The sequence below is a fragment of the Artemia sp. Qi Xiang Cuo genome, chromosome 16 (assembly GCF_049724085.1).
Source record: "Artemia sp. Qi Xiang Cuo chromosome 16, ASM4972408v1, whole genome shotgun sequence".
Lineage (NCBI taxonomy): Eukaryota > Metazoa > Arthropoda > Branchiopoda > Anostraca > Artemiidae > Artemia > Artemia sp. Qi Xiang Cuo.
The window spans coordinates 94,777-121,373 of NC_142809.1; the positions used below are offsets into that span (position 1 = coordinate 94,777).

Here is a 26,597-nt window from a genome sequence, read left to right on the forward strand (position 1 = left end):
GCAAGGCATTGACTACGGGGTGAACCCAATTATATATGTAATATTTTCTGTTCGTTTAAAGTTTCGATGTTGCTGCTGTTGCAGTTGAAATACTTGTTTTTTTACATTAAATTTATGATCGTCTTTTTAAATAATGCTGGGAAGTCCGGCGTCCCCTTCATAGCAATGTCCCTTCTCCCATGAAAACTTCCTTCATGGAAAGATCCTCCCAACTACCCCTGACCCACCCACCCCCCCCCCCACTACCAGGAAAAATCTCCCCTGAAAACGTCTGTATGCTTCCAAATAACCAATACTATACGTTAACATTGGGTAAAGTTCATAAATTTCAGCCCTCCCCCCCGGGAACTTCGGGGGATTAAGTCATCCTAAAAGACATACTTATAATATTTTCGAACATGCTAAACAAAATGGCTATCTCAAAATTTTGATCAGATGACTGGGAAAAATATGAGCGTGGGAGGGGGCCTAGTTGCCCTCCATTCTTTTTGGTCACTTAAAAAGGGCACTAGAACTTTCAATTTCCATTCCAACTAGCCCTCCCACGATATTCTAGGACAACTGGTTCGATACGATCACCCCTGGGAAAAAAAACAAAAAAAAAAACAAACAAATGAACACGCACCCGTGATCTTTCTTCTGGCAAAAAATGCAAAATTCCACATTTTTGTAGATGGGAGCTTGAAACCTCTACAGTAGGGTTCTCTGATACGGGGAATATGATGTTGTGATTTTCATTAAGGTTCTATAACTTTTAGGGGGTCTTTCTCCCTTTTTTCGAAAATCAGCCAAATTTTCTCAGGTGCCTAACTTTTGATGGGTAGGATTAAACTTGATTAAACTTATATATTTGAAATCAGCATTAAAATGCAATTCTTTTGATGTATCTATTTGTATCAAAATACCGTTTTCTAGAGTTGTGGTAACCATTGAGCCGGGTCGCTCCTTACTTACAGTTCGTTACCACGAACTGTTTGATATGATATAGTGCGTAAGGGTGGCCGGCGTTTACCCCCCCCCCCTCCCTCCCAGGAGAATAACCCCCGGAAAATACCCTCCCCTCCTTGAAAAATATCCCCCTGAAATTTCCCCCAAAAAGTTCACCCCCTGTAAACTTCCCTCTCCATAGAAAATTCTTCCCGTGCAAAATCCTCCCAGCAGAAAATTCATCCTCCCTTCCCACCCAAAAAATGTATGCATATTTCCCAATAACAAATACTATACGTAAACAATGGGCAAATTTTATAACTTAAAAACCTTTCCCCAGGGGCTGTAGTGGGTCATTTGATTTCCAAAGACATAGCTATTGGGCCTTTCAACTATGCTGAACAAAATCTCTATCTCAAAATTTTGATGGGATGATTTGGGAGAAAAGTGGCGTGGGATGGGGTCTAGTTGCCCTCCTAGTTTTTGGTCACTTAAAAAGGGCACTAGAACTTTTTATTTCTGTTAGACTGAGCCTTTTTCCAATGTTCCAGGTCCACTGGGTCGATACGACCACCCCTGGGGGGAAAACGAAAAAATAAATACACATCTATGATCTATCTTCTGGCAAAAATAACAAAATTCCATGTTTTGCAGATATGAGCTTGAAACCTCTTCAGTAAGGTTCCTTAATGCGCTGAATCTGATGGTGTGATTTTCATTAAAATTCTTTGACTTCTAGAGGGTCTTTACTTACTTAAAGCTCTTGCTCGGCAGCGTTGCCAGCGTAGAGGGAACCAGTCGTCAGTGCCGTCAGTCTTCTCCAGAGTGGTCGGTTCATGGCGAGGGTTGTCGCTTCAGCCGGGTTGATGTTTCTGGAGGCGAGCCGATCACGGAAGACGTTCACCCATCTGGTACGTAGTCTTCCCCTAGGACGCCTCCAGCCGTTTGCAGCTGGGTCGAAATCGAAGATGAGCCGGGCGGGTGTTTGGGCAGGCAGACGGAGCAGATGACCATACCAACGCAGCGAGCGAGACTCAAGCTGCTCGGACAGGGGTGGGACAGGGGTGCCCCAAGGAACTCTGATAGGTTCCATTTTATTTCTTATAATGATTAATAGCCTCATGACTGATCACACAGAGCGATGGAAGTATGTGGACGACCTGTCATTACTTGAGGTTTGTTGTCAAAATATTAAAAGCTCAATTATGACATAAATTGACGATGTCACCAAGGAGGCTTCTTTGTCGAAGATGAAAGTTAATGCTAATAAATCGTCACTTATGACAATTAAATTTTTAAAATCACCCCCTTCTTTCACAAACCCCATTCCTCCCAAAATCTCTGTCCCATGCATTAAACTACTTGGAATGACAAAAACCGGTGACTTGAAGTTGGATGCCCATGTTCAAATCCCCTAGGGATCTTCTCCAAATTTATCGTTCTTTTATTCGGCCAATACTGGAATTTGCTTGTCCAGTGTAGCATTTTGGTCTTTCTTCAGAGCATATTTATAAGATTGAAAATGTCCAAAAACGAGCACTTAGAATCATAAATTATGAAGGGAAGGTTCCATATCATTATCTACTAGGTAAGTTCAAGCTCACCACGTTGGCCGAGAGAAAGAACTTCCTATGCTTTCGTTTCGGTACCAAGACCCTGTCTGTTCCTCGATTACGTTCCATCATCCCCGAACCCTACTTTTCTGCCCGCAACAGACCGCCCCGTATAAAATACCAAAAAAATCCCCAAACTGACTCCCATCCCCGCTAAACATGAAAGGTATCGGAAGAGTTTTGTTCCGAGTTTTGTTGAGTTGTACAATAGCCAGGAGAATTAGTCTTTAATTTTATTATTATCTCTTATTTTTTTTTCTTTTTGACTTTTTAAATAAATTTCTTACTCATCATATTTTTAATGCATTTTCAATAATTTTATTGTTCTCTATTTTGTTTTTATTTTTACTTTTTAATTAAGTGTTGACCTTTTTCATATATTTCTTTTGCAATATTTATAGTGGCATTGAAATATATATAAATAGTGTTTTTTTTTTGGACGTAAAATTCAAATTCGGCAAAACATGTTGTGAAAGAAATTTTAAAAATAAAATTCTATTCTATTCTTAATCGCAAAGAGCGTTAATTAGAATAAATACTTATTATGGAAGTAATAAAAAAGCTCCAGCCCAAAGAGCGAGGTATTGACTAGGAAGTAATCCCAATCATAAACGTAATAGTTTCTGTTTGTTTTAAGCTTTGGTGTTTAAAAGTTTTCAGTTGAAAAGTCTTTCAGTTGAAAAATTTTTCAGTTGAAAACTTTTTTTATTTAATTTATGATCGTTTTTTTAAATAATGCTTGGAAATACGGCGCTCCCTTCATAGCAATGTTTCTTCCCCCATGAAAACTTCCTCCATGGAAAGATCTTCCCACATATATCCCGATCCACCCCCTACTACCTGGCTGAAAACGTCTGTATACTTCCCAATAACCAATACTATATGTAAACATTGGGCGAAGTTCATAACTTGCAGTCCTTCCCCCCGAGATTGTGGGGGATTAAGTCATCCTCAAAGACATAGTTATTATATTTTCACCATGCTGAACAAAATGGCTATCTCAAAATATTGATCGGGTGAACTTGGGAAAAAAATGAGCGTGGGACGGGGCCTAGTTGTACTCCATTTTTTTTTTTTTTTTTTTGGTCACTTGAAAAGGGTCACTTGGTCACTTGCCACAGAGGCGACACCCTGTGGCAATTACAGAGGCATCAACCTCCTCTCGATACCCGGAAAAAGCTAAATTGTGCAGAGGCAGCAAAAAACGTGCGAAATGACTTTTTTGCGGTCTTTCATCCACTATTTCATCCGCATTTTGACGCCCATCCTCACACACTTTTCTGTTGTAAAGAGTTGTCTGTAGTATATTGTAGTACACTGAAATTTTGATTCTTTTTTATTAATTCATATTTTATCATTTAGGGTCTTTTTTGAATATTTCCTGAGTAATTATGGTTTGATAAAAGAATAAAAGGGTTAATTCAGAATTTTTACGCTAAAACCCCCAATTAAAATTGGCTCAGTTGATTTTGAATCCAAGGTTTCCTTTTCTTGTTTAAATTGTCAATTAAATCCTGTCACCAGACAGTAAAAAAAATCTTATTCAACAAAAACTATCAAATGTATTTTTCATTCAGATTATGCACAGACGGTCAGAGAGGAACAACCATACGGAACATGCAGCTGATTGGCTATGGGATCAAAAAGAGAACAGTCATCCAGAAGAAGTGAACAATGCGGATTCAAGTGTGCCAGCACCAAAGTCAAGAAGACCAAAGTAAGTTGCTTATAGAGATGGCGCTGGTAATAAGTTATTTTTTTATATTTCCTATCAAGACCGTATCCAGGAGAGGGGGGGGGGGAGATTATTGGGTTTGACACCACCCCTGCGATTTTTGTCCGAATCTTAAAAAAGTACCAAAAATGCATATAAACCAATTCTTTGATCTTTTTAAAGTTTTATATGCTTGTCAACGAGTTTGATATACTAGCTAACTCGTTAAAACTCAAAAATGATACTTAAGTTTTCAACGATGCATTTTTTTTACATTCTTTTTTTACCAGAAATTTCATTTCTCCTCCAATCTCCACTATTCTGGTAATTGGCCACGTCCCTGGAAAATTTTCTGTCGGTGCCCTTGATTATCTAAAATAAAACTAAATCAATTCAAACAGTCAGATTACATTTCTACTGTCCTGGGTTCTTTTAAGTCACTGCAATCCTTTTAAGGTTCTATTGTACCTCTTAAGTCGCAACTGGCCGGTCAGGAGGAACATAATTGAAGATTTAGCTTCAAGCAAAGTTTGAAAAAATTCTAATTTATTGTTAAAAAGCTAACATATCGGGCCATAACTCCAGAACACTAAGAATAGCCAATATTATTCTTCAAAATTCATATTCTATACATAATTGTTTTTTGTTTTTTTTTTAAGTCAAACCGAGTCAAAACAGTATTTATCCCCAAAAACGTAACCTGGTACCACTAGGAGCGTACTTTGTGTATTTTGTTATTAAGTGATAAATTTTGCTGTTTTGGTATATTTTTCAGTTTAGAAATATGATAAAAAAAATAATACTGATAAGTCTAATGACATTTTTTATTTTGAAAAATAAAAGTCAGTTATATAATATTCACAAAAGAGGCAAATAAATGATTGATAATTTTACATTTTTTTACAATGTTATTTAATCTATTCTAGAGCTTTTGTTAAAGTAGTTTTTAAAACGTTAGGATATAATACTCGGCATTTGCTTACAACTTGGCGGAAATATTACTTTTGGTCTTCATCTTTTGTCAGAAGGTTGTTCAAGTCGTTTATTAATTTAACACCACGCTCAGCCCTATCATTAACTACTTTTAATGTTTTAACAATTTTAAATCCCTCTTTGGAAGTCATTATTTTGAGGCCAGGTGTTTGGATGTTGTCTTAGGAAATCTGTTTTTATATTAAATCGGTCAAAAAATTTAAACTTTTCTTTGGTTAGTAAATTTACCAATCCTCCATCAACTACATGTTTTAATTTTTCTTTCCTGACTTTTGGGTTTACAACCCTAGTGTGCTCTGATGGTTCATCGGTGCTACAGACCAGTTTATTAGCCAAGTGGGATCGAAAAAAGATAACCCCACCAACTCTGCATTCAAACTCTGCAGTTTCATTAAGTATAGTCTTACCCATTAAAAGCTAAGAGCCTGAGAAAATTTGTCTGGTTTTCGACAAAAGGGGAAAGACCCTCTAGAAGTCATAACATTTTAATGAAAATCACACCATCAAGATTCAGCGTATCAAGGAACCTTGCTGAAGAGGTTTCAAGCTCATATCTGCAAAAACGTGGAATTTTGTTATTTGTGGCCATAAAAGATTGAGTGGACAATAGTCCGCTGCACTTGAAGTGCCTTAGCACCCCTCTGTTTAGCCCAATTTTACTTGGTAAAACCAACCTTGGTAAATCTTGGTAAAACTCTTCAGTCAAATCTTGATAGGCTCTTGAATGCGTAAATTTTTGAAAAGCGTAGTGAATTTGAAAAGCGTAAATTTTTAGCGTTTAACTGTAGCTATCCCGTTTCTTATTCTATCGGCACTTCTGCTGTGCCGATAGCAGAACTTCTGCTAGGGGGGCAGACTTCTGCTCAACCCCCCCCCCCCTCCCCCAATAAAAATGCTGGAGATTCGCTCCTGATCATATCAAACCAATGGTCCTAAAATGTTGGGAGAGGGACATGGGCATAGGCAGCATCTTGTCTAGGGGGTGCGGTCGATTCTGTGAGGGAAGGGATGAGGGAGCTGAAGTTATATCGGCAGTTTACAAAATCTCACATCGCCATCAATTTCTATCACCTTTTGGAATCTTTATTCGTCAATAATCACCAAAAATCACAAATCGTCAATTACATTCTGTATTAGTTTTTCTGGATAACTATGCTCTTATTATCCTCTTGCAATACCGTGATATAATGAACCCACTGTCCTGCTTCCAGTTTCCAGAAAACATAAACACCATAAAAGCGATTTGACACAAATCAAATTACGATTAAATAAATGCTTCCAGTTCTAGGAATCCAATTCAATTAAAAGTTGGGCGATATTAATTATCAAAATTGATGTATCAGTATATCGGACCATTGAACCAAAAATTAATATTGAATATCGATATCGGAAACGATATTTGGAAATTTCTGTTTATTTCCAGCTTTTTCAACCATCTAACAGTGAACATTCAACCGAAAAATTCCAACAAACAAAATTTTTCGTTAATATATAGTGTAAATTTAAAGTTCTAGGGAGGAGAGGGGGCAGTGGCCCTTTCTGCCCCCTTTCCTATGCCCAAAGAGAGGGGTCACTTGAATGGGAATCAACAGCTCTAGTACCCTTCTTAATTGACCGACAGCATTGGAGGTTATAAAGCCCGCTTCTCACGCCCCTTTTTCCGCAATGATTTCTGATCAAAATTTTGAGACAGCCATTTGACTCAGCACAGTTGAAAGATACGCCTTTGGGGATAACAAGACTCCCCACCCCAAAGCCCCTGGGAAAAGGGCTATAACTTATGTAGTTTGTCCATTATTTACGTGTAGTGCTTGGTATAAAAAAATATACGTACATTTTTAGGGGGGGGGATATCACGGGCATGGGGGAGGAAAGGTCTGGGGAGGATCTTCCAAGAGAAATTTCACACCGGGGATAAGGCCTGTAATTTGGTCATTGCAACTTGGTCATTGTTTACACATAGTGCTGTTATTTGGAACTGTACAGAAATTTTTAAAGGGAGAACTTTCCACGGTTCTCTCTAGCCTATTGGGCTAAATATAGAATAAAGTTGAAATATGAAAAAAAAATAAAGAAATTTGTCGTATTGAATATTCACTTCAGAAACATACTCTAAGCTAGGCATATTCTATAAGAACAGGATAATTGGTAAAAAGAAACATATAATAATATTAATATACAAAAAAAATACTAAAACACTGATTTTTGTTCTTGTGAAGCGAACATTAAGCTCTCAGCAGCTCTCTTTCCTATAACATCTGTGATTATGTTTCAAGCAGTCTATACTGTTATGTCCTGTGATTGTGTTTAAAATTCCATGCCATAACTCAAATCACTTGATATAAGCAGTGAATAGACTGAATAGACTGAAAAGAAAACAGAAAAATGAAAACCTTGAAAAACATGAGTTGAAAAATTACTGAGAAGACAGAGGAAACAGCTAGAAGTAGTTGAGTTGCTAGAAGTAGTATATGGCATCCGAAAACTGCACTTTAGGTTGTTTTTTCTAATTTTTTTTTTCAAAATGTGTGTTTTTCAAAATCTATGCAGGTGCAAGAAACTAGGGTAATATGGGCACCCTTCCCTCCATTTCTACCATTAGAGACAGCTCGCAGGCAACATTGTAAAGACCTTTTAAGGCTTGGATCAAAGCTATTGGATATTTTTTTTTCAAAAATATATCTTTTTTATAAATGAGTATTCTAGCGCCGATTCATTTCTAATGATTATTTTTTCTAGAATTTTAAAGTAAAAATTGTGAAAACACAAATCTCTGTAACCTGTATTAACTAAACATCTTAGATTCTTTTAATTATTTAATGAATGGTTGAATTTATTTCATTATTTATACTGCCAAAGATAATATAGCACCCTATGGACTCTTTCTGAAACAAACCCCAATCTTTAAAGGCAAAGTTTTTGTGGAGGATATTGAAACAATTGCGTTATATTCATATTTTTTAAAACACATTTTCTGGGGCCGGTATATGGATGACATTATTTCAGTATGGGATTATGGGGAGGAGGAATAAAAAGGAATTTTGAAACATCTTAATTGTTTGGGGGGGATTTAAAGTTTACTGTTGAATCGGAAGAGAATGTGAAACTTCCTTTTCTTGATGTTCTTCTTTTGAAAAAATCAAAATAGTCTGTATTTTAAAATTTACAGAAAACCGACATAATAACAATAAGATACAGAAAAACGATACAGAATACTGATACAAAAAAAAGAAATACAATAATTTACAGAAAAACGACCGAATAACAATAAGATTTTTGTCTTGTAGTTCCGGTCACGCTCGCCAAGTAAAAATTGGTTTGATCATTTCTATAACTCATCGGATCTTTAATCTTTGGTCTCCAAAATTTGCTGAGGAGTTGTCTTTTCTAAGGAAAACACTAATACGTAACATGTATCCCGAATGGTTAATTAACCATACTTTTTCAAGAAGAAGAAAAAGGTTTCTGGAGAAAGGATTAGTAATAAATACACGTAACTTACGAATTAACTTACGTAACGAATTTCTATATTCACATATTTTTAATACGAATATTAGGGGGATCGCCCTCTAGTCAATACCTCGCTCATTAAACTAAAGTTCTAATTTTGTTCCAATTCTTTAAAAATGACCCCTAAATCACAAAGACCTTCTTTTAGAACAAATAACTCGAGTGAAAGTACTAAAAAGTACTAAAAATTCATTGGCTTATAGAGCGAGGTATTGGCCAGGGGGTTAACCCAATCATACACGTAATATTTTTTGCTTGTTTTGAGTTTTGATGTTACTCCTTATTTTCAGTTGGAAAATGATGCTGGGAAATCCGTCGCCCCCTTCATAGCAATGTCCCTTACCCCATGAAAATTTCCGTCATGGAAGGATCTTCCCACCCCCTTACTACCAGAAAAAATACCCCCTGAAAACGTCTGTATACTTCCTAATAACCAATACTATATGTTAACATTGTGTAAGTTCATGGTTTTCAGCCCTGTCCCGGGGACTTGGGGGGAATTAAGTCATCCTAAAGGTCACAGTTATCATATTTCCAACCATGCTGAACAAAATGGCTATCTCAAAATTTTGATCAGCTGTCTGGGAAAACAATGAGCGTAGGAGGGGGTCTAGTTACCCTCTATTTTTTTGTCACTTAAAAAGAGCATTAGAACTTTTAATTTCCGTTCCAATGAATCCTCCCACGATTTTCTAGGACCACTGGGTCGATACGATCGCCCCTGGGAAAAAAATAAAACAAAAAAAAAAACAAATAAACCCGCATCCGTCTAACGGGTTGTACATTAATAAAAAAAAATAAAACTTTCATTTCATCGTCTTGTGCTATTTTTTATCGTATTTCATTTTTTTTTTTGTTTTTTGTTTGCCCTAGGTTTTATCGTATCGACCCAGTGGCCCTAGAATATTGCAGGAGGGCTCATTTAAACGAAAATTGAAAGTTATAATACCCTTTTTCAGTGATTAAAAAAAGGAGGGCAACTAGGCCCCCTCCCACGCTCATTTTTTTCTCAAATCACCCGATCAAAATTTTGAGATAGCTCTTTTGTTCAGCAGGGTCCAAAATATTGTAACTAGGTCTTTTATGGTGACTTAATCTCCCGAAGTCGCCGGGGAGAGGGCTGAAAGTTATGAACTTTATCCAATGTTAACATATAGTCTTGGTTATTGGGAAATATACCGACGTTTTCCGGGGGATTTTCTCTGGTTGTGGAGGGGGAGTGGGTCAGGGGTTATGTGGGAGGATCTTTCCATTTTGCTTATGGCTCATCTTACATTTACAATAAAAAAAAACAATGCATGTTAATTTTACTTTTATTTGGTTAAATGGCTTTCTCGAAAGATGTTTAGTTTTATTTACAAACGTTTTAATCAGTAATAAATGTACTTAACTTACGAATTAACTTAACAAACGTAACAAACTTCTATATCCATATTTTAATACGTATATTAGGGGGTTCGCCCCTAGTTAATACCTTGCTCTTTACGCTAAAGTTCAAATATTGTTCCAATTCTTTAAAAATGACTGCTTAATCAAAAAGGTCGTTAATTAGAATAAATAGCTCTTATGAAAGTACTAAGAAATCTTTGGCTTAAAGAGCGAGGTATTGACTAGGGGACGAACCCAATCATATACATAATTATTTCTGTTCGTTTTAAGCTTTGATGTTGCTCCTTACTTTCAGTTGAAAAACTTGTTTATTCTTTATTAAAATTCTGATCTGTTTTTTAAAATAATGCTGGGAAATTTGGCGCCCTCTTAATAGCAATGTCCCTTCCCCCATGGAAAGGTCCTCCCATATAACCGGCCCCCCCCCACGTCCCGAAAAAAATATCCCTTGAAAAAGTCTGTTTACTTCCCAATACCAATACTGTATGTAAACATTGGGTAAAGTTCACAACTTTCAGCCCTCCTTCCGGGGACTTTGGGGGATTAAGTTTGGGGGGATTTGCTTAAGCAGCGCTGCCTATAATTATTATCCACTTTTACCCGGCTATTAGTGATTCATTTGCCATTAAATGCGTTAATAGTTCCGGTAGGCTCCTAGTATTTGTCCATAGGTAAGTTTTTCATGTTCATTTATTGAACATGACTTTATCATAAGCTAAAGCTGTAATAGTTTTTCGTTTTGGTGTTTAATGATAATAATTTAATGCAAAATACCTATATATAATTATTTTATATCATTTTTTATGATTATAATCATTATACTCTTTAGCTACATACTTGGAGCCTCAGAAGATTGTTTTGAAGACTGACAAGCCGAGACGAAAGGAAGTTGCTTTGTTCGATGACGTATGGGCTGGACGAAAGGCGACTTATATCAAAATCAAAAATAAGGATCAGATCTACGTTTGTGGGTTGAACAATCGAATGGCAACTGAAAGTGCCATTCAGTAATTTCCAATATTGACCAGTTTGAGCGAGCGACCCATTACCTTAGCTGCAGCGCAGCATCACAACCTGCCGATTTCACTAAACGGTGATTCTTTTAAATTATTTACTTTTTTTTATATAATTTATTAATTGCAATAACTAATCTTTTTAACTTTAAACAAATAAACAAATAATTTATTGATTAAATAATAATTTATAAAATAATTTATAAAAGTATGCTAATAAATAATGAATAGTAAAATAAATATAATAACGAAATAATATAATTGTAGCAATAATATAATGATAAAAAAATGTAAAGATAATAATGATAAATATAATTTATAAATATAAATTATTTATTTATTTACTTTAATTTATTATAAAATAATTTATGAAAATAGTTAATTTACTAAATTAAATAATGTATTTTTTAATAAATAAATGTATAATTTATTGATTTAATAAATAATTTTTATAGTTGGGAGAGGGACATGGGAACCTGAAACTTCAAAAGTACTTCTTAGACGAATAGTTACATATTCTTGAGCATTTCGAATAAAGAAATCAAAATATTTAAAACGAAAATCAAAGCATGAAACTTTGTGAAAAATTAAAATATGAAGAGGAGAGGAAAACCTTGGCAGTCACCTTCCCGTTATGCCCGTGCCACATTATAGTCATACTTGTCGATAAAATCAAAATTACGCACGACTACAGCGCCAATTACGTTTGCCCGTTCGTAATTTTTCGAGTTGAGCATTGTTCGACTTTCAAACATGATTTTCTTAGTCAGAGTCAACGTTTAAGGCATGCTTTTTGAAACTATAAAAGATGGAAACTTAGAACAGTGGTTTTTCTACCTGGGAGAGAAATTTGGCAAAAGTTAAGAAGACTTAGCATTATTAGAGAACAGTTGGACACAAATTACTGTTGGAGTAAAGAAAGAAGAAGATAGGGTTCACCTACCGTAGACTATGTCTGACGGTATAAAATAATGATTTTCCCCCCTGTATTCTTAAAACTTAATTTACGAGTCGGGAAATGTCTTTTAGGATTTTACGTGAAATAGTTTATTTTTTTACATACATTTTTATGACCTGTCCACAAGTCAAAGAATTTTTCATGGGGGGGGGGTCAAACCCCAAACTCAAAATAAAATTGAGTTTTGTTTTAGTTCTGAAAAAATTAGTTTTAATCAAGGTTGTAAGCTTCATTGGACCCTTCCCAGGGTCTTCTGAAAGTTAACAGATTATTTTGTTTTTGAAATAATTTATGGAAAATGTTTTTTCTCCAACAGAGTTAAAGAAAACTCTTTAAACTAATTTCTTGCAATATAAATTTTTTTGCTTTTTAAATACAAGTGTGACGCTAAAATCAAGAAAATTGCCGTGTTATTTATGATATGTGGCTTTCTTTATCGATACATGTGACTGTGATGTGGTACGGGCTTTATATTCACGGTTAAGCTTGACACGATATGAAATATCAAAATGAATTTAAAGTAGAGAACAATGCTACAATCCTTAACGAACTAAATTGTCCTGTCTATGAAGGAGCGGCCATCCCTTACAGCCCCATGCTAATAAAAAGACATTTATTATATTTTCGACCATGTTGAACTAAATGGCTATCTCAAAATTTTGATCGGGAGACATTGAGAAAAATGACAGTGGGAGGGGGGTCTAGTTGTCCTCCATTCTTTTGGTCAACTAAAAAGGGCACTAGAACTTAATTTCATTCGAATGAGCCCTCCCATGATATTCTAGGATCACTGGGTTGATACGATCAGCCCAAGGAAAAAAAAACAAAAAAAACAAATAAACACGCATCCGTAATCTTGCTTCTGGCAAAAATACAAAAATTCCACATTTTTGCAGGGAGGAGCTTGAAACCTCTACAGTAGGGTTCTCTGATAAGCTGAATCGTTTGTTGTGATTTTCATTAAGGTTTTATAGCTTTTGGGTGGTCTTCATCAGCCCAATTTTCTCAGGCACGTATTTTTTGATGAGTAGGGTTAAACCCAATGAAACTTATATATTTGAAATCAGTATTAAAATTTTATTCTTTTAATGTATCTTTTGGTATCAAAATCCCGTTTTTTAGAGTTTCGGTTACCATTGAGCCGGGTCGCTCCTTACTTACAGTTCGTTACTACAACTGTTTGATACAAGATAGAACAATTCTGACTGTACCATTCCTCGTTCTGAATTAACCCGCGACGCATTCCTCACCAAACCCGTCTTGGCTAGAGGCTACTATATTCAACTCACCATAAATGGTGGAGTGTTCGCAGGAACATCTCTGACTGGCCCAGAAATGGGTTTAGCTGCAGAAAGTGATTCGACAGGTCTTGTGTAATCAGCGTCTTTATGGTCATTACTACTTGTGAGCAAAACACATTTGAATAAGCCTTAAGCCGAATTGAGAATCACCCTGCCAAATAGATTTGTTACAAAGTGAATTTGCAGCAAATCGTCAATTTACCGCTTAAAAAAGACCTCTTGAACCTAGATAACTACACCTCTTTTCAAACAGTTTGTCGCAACGAACTGTAAGTAAGGAGCGACCCAGTTTAATAATAACTGAGACTCTAAAAAACAGAATTTTGATACCATTAGATGTATCAAAAAGAATCAGATTTTCAAGCTCATTTCAAATATATAAATTTTATCAAGTTTAGTCCTGCCCCTCAAAAGTTACGTGAGAAAATTTGCCTAATTTTCGAAGAGTAAAACACCCACTAAGTCATAAAAACCTAATGAAAACCACACCATCAGATTCAGCGTATCAGAGAACCCTACTATAGAAGTTTCAAGCTCCTATCTACAAAAAAGTGGAATTTTGTATTTTTTTTCCAGAAGAAAGATCACGAATAGGTGTCTATTTGTTTTTTTTCTCCATGGGTGATCGTATCGAATCAGTGGCCCTAGAATATTGTGAAATGGCTCATTTGAACGGAAATTAAAAGCTCTAGTGCCCCTTTTTAAGTGACCAAAAAATGGAGGGCAACTGGGCCCCTGCCACGCTCATTTTTTCCCAGTCACCCCATCAAAATTTTGAGATAATAAATTTGATCAGCATGGTCGAACAATATAGTAACTATGTCTTTGAGGATGACTTAATCCCCAACAGTCTCTGGGGGAAGGGCTGCAATTTGTAAACTTTGACCAATTTTTACATACAGTATTGGTTATTGGGAAGCATAACGTTTTCATGGAAGGGGTTCTGGCAGGTGGGGGAGTTGGATGGGTTGGGGTTTACAAGGGAGGATCTTTCCATGGAGGAAGTGTTTGGAAAAGTACATCTTACTTTTTCCGTAGACTTAGTCAGTGCTATTAACTACATTCATAACTTCATTTATAATGCTAGACAATTCTTTACCTTTACTGGAAGTTTTAGCATCTGTTTCTTCCAAAAAAATGGTATCTTTCTCGTTAAGCTCACGAGCTATGTCACTTATGAGTGCGCCTCTTATATCCGCTCGTCCTCCAATGGTCCACCTTCATATCCAGATGAACCTGATGAAGAATCAAAATTTGGGGGTGGGAAACAATTGTTGCTTTTCTTGGCTCTGGCGTTGGAGGATAATCCATTTTCACAGTTTTCATCCGTTTCATAAAGTGTTATTTCGTAGTTTTCATCATTACTGAGTGTTGATTTATCGATTTCCATACTCTTATCCCAAACCTTAGCAATGCTAGACAATTCTTTACCTTCCAATTCCAATGGTCCACCTTCATATCCAGATGAATCTGATGAAGAATCAAAATTTGGGGGTGGAACAATTATTGCTTTTCTTGGCTCTGGCGTTGGAGGATAATTTGGGATGACAAGCGGGCTTATTATGTTTGATATATCTATCTCTGATAAACGTTTATAATTAGCTAGACGTCGGGGCTTAAGTGGGGTCAAATAATTTTCTGAATCTGTTGATGAAGCAAATAGCACGTCTTTAGGCGTTTCAGGTGATTCAGATTCTTGAGCATTCAACTTTATTTTTTCAGGTATTAATGAATCTTGACCGTCGAAAGTTTCGTCTGTCACTTTCTTTGGCTTTGCATCAGAAGAGCCTGTAACATCATTATCAATGTGAAAAAAGACAATATATAAGATGAAGGTTTTAGATTTTATTAATTTTGTAGGTGATGAAAAATAAGGCTCAAGCTCCATAAGAAAAGAGGTTTAGAAAGGAAAAATAAGAATTGTCTTAATAGGGTAGCTTACCCAAATGAAACGGTATATAAGGGGCACCGGTACTTACAAAGAATCCAGAAACACACGATAAGTGAAGTTTCGTTAATGCTAATGAAATAAAACAAAGTAGGATGAAAATATAATAGTTTAGAAACAAATTTGGGATATATTTGCACATTAGGGGGTGAGGGTAAAGCATAGCATATATTTAATACGTAATCTAACTTAACCTAACCTATGTACCTTTTTTGCCCCTTCAACTCCCAAAAAACTAAAGTTTAAATCTTTGTCACGGAGTGAGCAACACCTCACAAGTAGCAGAAACCTGTTGTTCATTAAGCATCTCGGTCTTTCTCGATTCTGTCTTTCTCGCGTGTTTCTGGATTCTTAAAAAGTAAAGGGGTAATTCACAAAAATGTAGAGGGCAATGATTTTTTCAATTATACATAAACATATTTTCTTCAAAATCTAAGAGAAGGGGGGGGGGCAATTTTTTTTTTTTTTTTTTGTTTTCAAATGAATATAACCAAAAAAAGAAATTTTCAAAACCTATGGGAGGTACTTGCCCCTCCCCCGGCTGGATCCACTGTGGTATATCCTTAACTTCTTTTCAAAAATGAGTTGGGCAACGCTTTTTGTTGCCTCCCAAAGAACAAACATAATATACAAAAACACAAGTGTGTAGCTGAATAAACAAGCATTCAATTTAGTATTTATCATACCAAATTTAGCATGTTGTCACTGAATAACTGTATTAAATCATTAAAACCATTTGTTTTAATAAATTAAATTCAACACTATCTCGAAAATTTTCATTTTGGGATTCTGTGAATGAATTTTAACAACAAGGATAACTCCTTCGGCCCCTTCTGGGAGGGTCAGAAGCTTAATTAATAAGTCAAACAAAAGGAAACATAGACTCAAAAACCACAATGTGAAGCTGAAAACCTTTTACCAAGCAGAAAACTCTTTTTTCTCCTTATTGCTTCTTATTATGGAGCTTAACATTAAGATAATGCAAAATCAATTTTAATATTTACGGCTTTCAAGTTGAATACAAGAACAATGAGGACAAATAGTCAAACCATAAAACTTCAATAAAAAAATATTTTCCACATTCAATATTTACAAGCTAAACTAAAGCTCTCAAGACATTGCTAATCAACAACAGTAAATGTCACAGAAACACACAGATAAACAATAAAAATCGTCTCATCGAATAAAATTCAGAGAAAGGTGATAGACTAAAATCAAAACAGGTTTGGGCATCGAGTTGTAAAGTTACGGGTAACGCTAAACAGTTTTACTAACATTTTTGGCATTGACAAATTACATTAAAAATGAAGAACAGAACATTTAAAGAAATTCCTTAATTCTACATCACTAAGATGTATAAAAAAAAACAAAAAAAAAACAAGAAGAGGCCTGTTGAGAGCAATCACATACCACCGTTTTACCTTATAACTAATCCTTTGCGTTTTTTAGTTCAGAGTCGAAATTTAATAAATAGGCTAAATAGATTAATCGGTTCTTGATTCCGGGTCAATCAGTCAGTTACTCTCTTGTGTCATACAGTGTACAGCGGTAGCTAACAGGCTTTTATTTCCTGTACAAGAGCATTGATGCAATAGACTGTTCATAGCACCTTTGAACTTCGATAGGGCTAAAGCCCAGTCCACATACTCAGCAATGGCTAGGTAGGATTACAACAACGTCAGTTAAAAGAAGTTTGCTGCATGTGTTAACAGCCAGCTCTGAAATGCAGTTTTTCTGAAACTGGCATTATTCGAGGGGTCGTCCCCTTTCTGCTGTCTTTTGGTCGTCCCCTATACATATTGAAGCATCATGTGTTCCGCACAGTTCCGCCACGCTAGGCACAATAACGCTTGACAAACTTTCTCGATGCTTGGAATGCGCCACCTGATATACGTAATTTCGGGGTGTTCCCATTTGAGCGCTTTCCCATTTGAGCGCCACGGAATTTTGTTCCATTTGAGCGCCATGGAATTTTGTTCCCATTTGAGCGCCACGGAGTACCATTTGAGCGCCAAACCCAAAATTGTGATTTTGCGGTGGATGAAGCGTGGTTTGCTGCCACATTGACCTGTAGAAATATTTATTGCCACGAAGACAACGAACAAAACTGAGGATTTTATTGGGTCAATGGTTGTGAAAATAACTTCCATTTATAGTATTATAAACTAAGTAAATATATATAGTATTTATGTATACCATATATATTTACTACTAAAGGTATATACAGGTACTTATGCATTATGCGGTATCCACCGCTATATACTGTATGAGGAAAACAGACATGAAGACCCGTCGGTAAATTTTTCGCAGTTGATATTATTGACATAAGAATAAAGTAAACATACCACTCGATACCTTTTTTATGCTCTTTCCAAATAGAATAATCATTTTTTCTGATATGAATTTTACCCCCACCCCTATATATACCAATTCAGGGTATATATTTGCACATTAGGGGGGGGGTAAATTTTATTTCTGATGTTAATGGGAGGTAAGTTTAAAATTTACCCCCACCCCCCTAATGTGCAAATATATACCCTGGATTGGTATACATAGGGGTGGGGGTAAAATTCATTTCCGACAAAAATGATTATTATATTTGGAAAGAGCCTAAAAAAGGCATCGAGTGGTGTGTTTACTTTATTCGTAAGTCAATAATATGATTTGCGAAAAATTTACCTGATCACCTAGCTATATCACCTAACATACGCAAAATATTATCTGGCGCTCAACTGGGACACAACTGAACTATTTAAAATACGGCGCGCAAATGGGAAATTCCCATTTGCGCGCCATGGCGCTCAAATGGGAAAGCGCTCAAATGGGATACACCCGTAATTTCTGAGGGTTGAGACCACTTGGGCATTATTGTATGCCGCTTTTTATACACCAAATCTGGGTTTAAATACTGGTGCGTACTAGGGTTACTTAAAGAGAGACTACCGACGGTGCCTTATCTTAATGCTTCTAACTTCCCAAAGAGATATTTCAGCCAACTGTCATTATCACATTGAATCCAAGTAATTAACAGTTTCTCAGCCTTCCCATTCAACAGTTTCTCAGCAAGTAATTAAGTCTTCCAAAACAATTTTAACTGTCAAATGAAGCTTCAAAGGTTCTAATTGAATCTTAAAAGAATGAGGCGTCAAGGTACAAAGCAAATACACAAACACAGCATTGGTTTTGTAGTTATTTCTAAAAAAATGTGCGTATTTGGCTTGTAACCGATATATATTTTACGAGCATAAACTTTTTTTGCTGTTACGATACAAATATGCCCTGGGGGAATATAAGGTTTTTATTGAAATGTTTGTCGTAGAAACTTGAAAAAAGGCTGATTCGATTGGAAATTTAAAGGGCTAGTGCACTTTTAAATAGTCGAAAGTGATTTGAGGGCAACTAACCCCCCTCTCACGCCCACCTTTTCCCCAAACACATCCAATCAAAATTTTTAGATAGCCATTTTATTCAACGCAGTTGAAAGTTTTGGAAATTAGGTCTTTTAAGGATGACAATCCATCCCCCCCCCACAACCCTCAGGGCACTGGCTTTAAACTATGCCCTGGGAGCATGTGAGGCTTTTATTGAAATTGATGTTGTAAAAACATCCAAAAGGGCTCATTCAATTGAAAATTGAAAGGGCTATTGCCCTTTTAATAGTCGAAAGTGATTGTAGGTAAACTAACCCCCCTCTCACCCCCACCATTTCCCCGAACATATCCAATCAAAACTTTTAGATAGCCATTTTGTTCCACGCAGTTTAAAGTTCAGGAAATTATACTTTTGAGCAGGACACTCCCTCCACAGTCGTCAGGGCAAGGGTTATAAGGTATGCCCTGGGGGAATATAAGGTTTTTATTGAAAATGTTTGTCGTAGAAACTTGAAAAAGGGCTCATTCGATTGAAAATTCAAAGGGCTAGTGCCCTTTTTAATAGTCGAAAAAAGGCGTAGTCGTAGAAACTTAAAAAAAGGCTCATTCGATTGGAAATTCAAAGGGCTAGTGCCTGTTTTAATAGACAAAAGAGATTGGAGGGTAAATAGCCCCCCCCCGTGCCCATCGTTCCCCCAAACACATCCAATCAAAATTAAAATTGCCATAACTTACAATCTTCGCCCTGGGGACTCTGGGGGATTTTTCATCCATATATACATAATTTCCAGAACTTTAAACTACGTTGAACAAAATGGCTATCTCTAAACTTTGATTGAATGTTTTTGGGAAAATGGAAGGCGTGAGAGGGGGGTTAATTACTCTCCACTCACTTTCGACTAGTAAAAAGGGCAATTTCAATTTCCAATCAAATAAGCCCCTTTTCAAATTTCTACAACAACTTTCTAGATAAACTTTATATGCCCCCAGGGCACAAATTACAACCCTTGCACTAAAAGCTCTGATGGGGTTTTTATCCTAAAAGACCTAATTTCCAGAACTTTCGGCTAAGTTGAACAAAATGGATATCTTAAAATTTTGATTGGATGTGTTTAAGGAAATGGTGGGCGTGAGAGGGGTGTTAGTTTTCCTTCAATCACTTTCGACTAATAAAAGGGCAATAGCCCTTTCAATTTTCAATTGAATGAGCCCTTTTGGATGTTTTTACAACATCAATTTCAATAAAAACCTTCCATGCTCCAGGGGCTTAGCTCAACCCTGGCCCTTAGGGTTTTGGGGGGGGGGATGGGTTGTCATCCTTAAAAACCTATTGTCCAAAACTTTCAACTACGTTGAATAAACGGGCTATCTACAACGTTTGATTGGATGTGTTTCGGGAACAGATGGGCGTGAGAGGGGGTTTAGCTGCCATCAAATCACTTTCGACTGTTAAAAAGGTGACTAGCCCTTTGAATTTCCAATCGAGTGAGCCCTTTTTCAAGTTTCTACGACAAACATTTCAGTAAAAACCTTATACTCCCTCAGGGCATGACTTATAACCCTTGCCCTGAAGACTGTGGGGGGGTGTCCTGCTCAAAGGTATAATTTCCTGTACTTTAAAATTTGTAGAAAAAAATGACTTTCTAAAAATTTTGAGTGGATATGTTTGGGAAAATGTTGGGCTTAAAAGGGTTGTTAGTTGCCTTCCAATCACTTTCGACTATTAAAAAGGGCACTAACCATTTCAATTTCCAATCCAATGAGCCCTTTTTGAATTTTCTACGACGACGCGTTCAGCAAAAACCTTATATGCCCCCAGGGCATAACTTAAAACCCTTGCCCCGAGGGTTGTGGGGGAGTGTCCTCCTCAAAAAGATATTTTCTATTTGGAAATCAATTACACTTAACAAAATGGATATCTCAAAATTTTGAGTGGATTTTTTTGGGAGAATCATGGGCCTGGGGGGGGTAGTTGCCCACCAAACCCTATCGAATATTAAAAAGGCACCAGCCACTCCAATTTGCAATCGAATGAGCCCTTTTTCAATTTCCAGGAAATTTAAATTGTCAGTTCCAGGAATTCAAGTTCCAGGAATTCAAGTTCCAGGAATTGAAATTGAAGTTTCTACGACAACTCCTTCGATATGAAGTGCCCGGGTATGGAGAACCAGAAAACAACACATTGTGCCCACATCGTTTTTTACTTAGGCAGCGCTAGCGTGCTACCTATGATAGTCTTAACCTCACGCTTACCTTTTAATGTCACTTCATTATACGTATCATTGCAGTGTTATAGCGTTTGAGGCATCCCCCTGTATAAACTATCATCCACAATTCTTGTTTTTTAAAAGCTGATGCACACTTTTACATCATTGTATTATAAAACAAATCAATTAAGTCAGCCTAAATGAAGCATTAAATAAATATCAGTACAAAACTCGCCGGTTTCAAGCCCCCCCCCCACCCCCTTCTCCCTAAGATTTTTATCCGGCTCAAGTAATCGTAAAAAAAATCCCATAGATAATTTTTGATGCCTATTTCAAAGTAATTTTTCCCCCGAACAGAAGTCTACGATAGATACTTGCCGTAGCATAATCTTTTTGGCCTTTAGACAAATTGTTGGGACAAACTCTCATCTGACTTCTAAGCATAAGTAAGAAGTGACAGTTTTATGTGCCAGGGTTCGGCCACCAAATGGCATTGTCATTCATGAAGTTTCGAATCATGTTTTGGCCTCGAATTGCCTTCAAATTACTTTCAGAACTGATTGAGCATCCCAATTACCCTTACAGTATGCCTATACCTTACTTCTGCCGTATGATGATACGCTATCACAAACAATAAAAAACAATTATTCATATGCAACTCTGAAAAACTTACACCAGCTTTGCCTCTCACAGAAAATCTGTCTTGGTTTCACTCTAATTAGTCCGTGTTTTTATATTTTTCACGCCTCGCTCTTTAAGCTAAAGTTTGACTCCCAACTACATTTTTTTAAACAATAAAAACTCTATAGTAAAGAGATAGGCGTTGAAGAGGGGACAGCCCCTTTTATATATGGAATAATTTCTGTTCGTCTTAAGTTTTAATATCGCTCCTTACATCGACTTAAAAAAAACTTGTTTTTTTATTTAATTTCTGAACGCTTTTAAATGAGTGCAGGTTTTGATTTCTTCTCGCCGTTAAATTAATCATTAAAATGGAATTTGCTTGCTCATGTTACTTTTTTTTGGCTAAATGGCTTTCTCGAAATTTTGTTTTGATGTAACTTACGAATTAACTTACGTAAGGAACTTCTATTTTCGTATGTTTTTATTACATATATTAGGGAGTTTGCCCCCTTGTAGATACTTCACTCTTTACGCTAAAGTTTAAACTCTGTTCGAATGACACACACCTGTATCCCAAAGGCCGGTTAATTAGAATATATAGCTCTTTTAAAAGGCCTAAAAAAAACTTTCGCGAAAAGGACGAGGTATTGACTAGGGGGGAACACCCTCATATACGTGATAATTTCTGTTCGTTTTAAGTTTTAATGTTGCTCCTTACTTTCAGTTGAAAAAACTTGTTTTTTTATTTAGTTTCTGATCGTTTTTAAAAAAATCATTGTAAATCCGGCGACCCCCTCATAGAAATGTCCTTCCCTCAAATAAAACATCCTCCATGGAAGGATACTTCCCTGTAACCACCCTCCTCGAATCCCCCAACCACCACCAGAAAAAATCCGTCCTGAAACGTCTTTATACTTCCCGTTAACCAATACTATGTGTATACAATGGGCAAATTTCATAACTTCCAGCCCTTCCCCCGGAAACTGTGGGGGATTAAGTCATCCTCAAGGACATATTTATTAGATTTTTGAGTATGCTGAACAAAATGGCTATCTCAAAATTTCGACACTTTTGTCCGTAAAAACTTAAGCAATTTGCCCTGGTCTAAACAACAACAACAACAAAAAAAATAATACATTATACCCACATCGATCTTTACTATAATTAGGTCAAGCCTTCCAATCACTTTTGACTTTTAAAAAGGGCACTAGGCGTTTCGATTTCCAACCAAATGAGCCCTTTTTGAGTTTTTAAGACAAAACTTCCTATAAACCCCTTGTATGCCCCCAGGGCATAAATTAAGACCTAATTTTCAGAACTTTCAACTACGTTGAATAAAATGGATATCTAAAAATTTTGATGGGATGTGTTTGGGGAAAAGATGGGCGAGAGAGGGGGGTAAGTTGCCAACAAATCCCTTTTGACTATTAAAAAGGGCACTAGTCCTTTAATTTCCAATCGAATGAGCCTGTTTTGAAGTTTCTACAACAACGCCTTCTATAAAAACCTTATATGCCCCCAGGGCATAACTTCAAACCCTTGCCCTGAGGGTCGTGGGGGAGTGTCCTCCTCAAAAACATAGCAACACTGAACAAAATGACTATCTTAAAATTTTGATTGGATGTGTTTGAGGAACAGGTGGGCGAGAGAGGGGGGGCTAGTTGCCCTCAAAGCAGTTTTGACTTTGAAAAAGGGCTCTAGACCTTTGAATTTCTAATTGAGTGAGCCCTTTTTCAATTTCCAGGAAATTGAAATGGCCCTTTTTAATAGCTCAAAGTGTGTGGAGAGTAATTACCCCCCCCCCTCTTACGCCCTGAATATCCCAAAACACATTCGATCAAAGTTCAGAGATAGCCAGTTTGTTCAACGTAGTTGAAGATTTTGGAAATTATGTATTTAAGGATGACAAACCCCCCACAGTCCCCAGGGTGAAGGTTGTAAGTTATGCCTTGGGGGCATATAAGGTTTTTAATGATAGAGTTGTCGTAAAAACTTCAAAAGGGGCTCATTCAATTGTAAATTGAGAGGGCTAGTGTCCTTTTTAATAGTTGAAAGTGATCGGACTGTAACTAGGCCCCCCCCACGCCCATCATTTCATAATTATTTGTTCTCTATAAATAACATAATTTGTCCTCTAAAGTTGATTCTGATGTTTGTAGTGCTCTATGTTTTAGCGCTTTAGAAATATTTTAAAAAGCTTTTAAAGTAAAATTTTGGAAATTTTTGAGTTTGGGGCAAAGGGGGATTTCAAAAACATCTTCCTTGGACATAAATTGTCCTCTAAAGTCAATTCTGATGTTTGTAGCACTCTATGTCTTAGCGCTTTAAAAATATTTAAAAAAGCTTCTAAAGTAAAAATTTTGGAAAAATTTAAGCTTGGGGGGAAGGGGGATTTCAAAAACATCTTCCCATAAATATAATTTGTCCTCTGAAGTCGATTCTGATATTTGTAGCGCTCTATCTATTAGTGCTTTAGAAATATTTAAAAAGCTTCTAAACATTCACTGACAATTTCTAACCTGTAGTTGTTTAAGTTGTTCCTCTAGTCTTCTAATTGTTTCTTGTGCTTCTTTTAGTTCTTTTTGGTTTTGTTCCATCCCACTCCCACTGCTGATCAGCAGTATCAGCAGCCGTCTGTGTGCTAGTTTCTTCCACTTTCACTGGTTTTCAGCATTACTGAGTCTTTAGTTGGTGAGTTTTCTCAGCACTTTTTTCCTTCTCATCTGCCTCTGAGATGAATCTAATGGTAGCCAATACTTCAGGTTTCAAAAGTGTCTAAAAAAAGGAAAAAAATCACCAAGAAGAGAGTTTTCGATGAGCGTAAAAAGAAAATTTGAATGTAAATACGAGGTAGAGCTTTATTAGTTAGTTATTTAGTATTAGTTATATTAAAGTTACTTATCTGTTATTACATACTTTTTCAACCAAAATATTTTCTTATTTGTTTGATTATTTCTGGTCTATCTTGATTCAGGTAAGATCTTTACTGACAGAATAATAAAAAAGGCTATTATAGTTATATTATCGGTACTTTTTATTTTAATTTATACAAAATTAAACAAAATTTTTAACTCACCCATTCCATATTTTGTCTTTAATAAACCTTAGGGTTGCATACTTTTTGTTTTAGGCTTGTAAGTTTAAAACTGTTTGGAAAAAAAATTTATTACATTAATTGAGTAATCTGTGTTTTGGTTACGCAGCTTTTCTCTATTGGAAGACCTCAAGAACTATGGCGATATTTCGCTCTTTCGACTTTCGAACAGAACGCTCTGTTGCTTCCATGCTCTGTTAATTTTTTTAAACTAATTTACTGGATAAAACACAAAAAAATTTATCCTTTTTGGTTGCATATGGGTTTAATATACCTAAAAAAAAAAAATACTATAACATAAGGACGAAAAAAGGAATGGATAACGAAAATGAGTAATTAAAATTTTTTTTATTAACATATACCATTCTTACCAGCATAGTATTATATTTTAATTATTTGTAGCTTGAAGTACGCTCTCTCATCCCCTCTTTCGATGTAAAATTGAGATACAAATGGCCTGAAACAGCCTTTTTCTCACTTTAGCAAGGTTGTAATTTTATGTTTTGAGTTCATTTTATCTACAAATCGATAAATTATGGAAAGTAATTGTATACCGACAGTGTTTGACAACAGTTTCTCATGAAATTTAAGGATAGTAAATATTGAACAGCAATATACAGTACATACTGATGCTTCGGATTTCCGCTTCTTGGCCCGTCAGCAAGCAAAGGAACTGAAGGGGTGGGGGGGGGGGTATTCAGGCATTTTGTGCTCTTACAAACAATTCCTGTTCACCTTTGCTCCTCATTAAATATCAGCATATTTTTGGTACTTCATAGTCCTCCATAATGTAATCTTTAAGCTGCATTACGACCCCATGACTAAACAAAGATAAGACTGGTCAGTTCTTAATATATAGCAAGGAAAAATTAAGTGCAATGAGGGTAAATAATTTAACAGGTAATAAAATATTAAAAATTAATATAAATAATAGTTACTATAATGCAAATAATTATACTAAAAAGCCTGTAAATCCCCCCCCCTCTCTCTTGAGATTCCTAAACATACGGTGCAGGAATTTTGTCAGTGGTTTAAAATTTTTTGGCTAAAGGTCACAACACTTCGACCTGTCTTAACCGGTTTTGTTGATTACTGATGAGGAGATTCTGTGCCCTGTTGTCCCTCTGATTGTCAATTGAAAATTAACTATTTAAATCGGATTGCTTTTTTGTGTTATGAGGGGCAGATATTAAATTCTTTAAAGACAAAAGTTTTTTTTTACTAACAAATAATAAAATTTAGTACTTCATTACTGATTGTTGGGAGGAGTCCCATTTCAAGTCAGAATAATGCCCCCCCCCCTAGGAACTACATGGAGACTGAAATGAGCGATCAAAGAGTCCTGTACTAATCGTTATACATGGTGTTTTTGACAGTACTTTTTTATGTTTTAATAATATGGTTTCTCATAATTCGGATATTAAATCTTTCTATGCTACCTTCCATGAATAGACTGAGTGAATTTTGGGTTCAACTTCTATTTGAGACTCTCTGAACCCGCAGTAGCCTTCATAGAGAGGTGGAGAGATGCAAGTCAAGCCCAGACAACTTTGTAGAATGGTTTTTTAAACTAGTTCTTTGGAAGCTACCGCCAAGCAACAATTATTTTGGATCGAGTATGTGAGATAGTTGGGTGTGAAAAAGCAGTTTAAGTACCCCAGTTGCTTTTCTGAATCTTAGTGAAGTTTATTTTTCGGGGTTTGTTAGTTTAATATACTGTATTATATATAAAATGTAAAAAAAAATTTATTACATTTTTTTACATTATTTTATGTTTTTAAACTAAGTTTTTGGTCCCCACTATCTAGTCGGCTTGAGATTTTCAAAAATTTCATCTTAAAGTATGTACTAAAATGATGTCTCTACTGTTAATTGGCCTTTGTGTTAAGTTTTGATAGAAGGTAGGAAATTTTCCATGCCAAAATGACCAATCGA

At 36.0% G+C, this 26,597-nt stretch overlaps 1 long non-coding RNA gene across 1 annotated transcript; it reads left to right on the top strand.

Moving 5' to 3' along the window:
- The first annotated feature begins 1,823 nt into the window (after nucleotides 1–1,823).
- LOC148942452 (uncharacterized) lies at nucleotides 1,824–24,607 on the top strand. The gene is made up of 4 exons (XR_016143105.1): nucleotides 1,824–1,838; nucleotides 4,118–4,257; nucleotides 10,976–11,239; nucleotides 24,145–24,607. It is a non-coding gene; the product is annotated as an uncharacterized LOC148942452 (long non-coding RNA).
- Nucleotides 24,608–26,597: the final 1,990 nt, after the last annotated feature.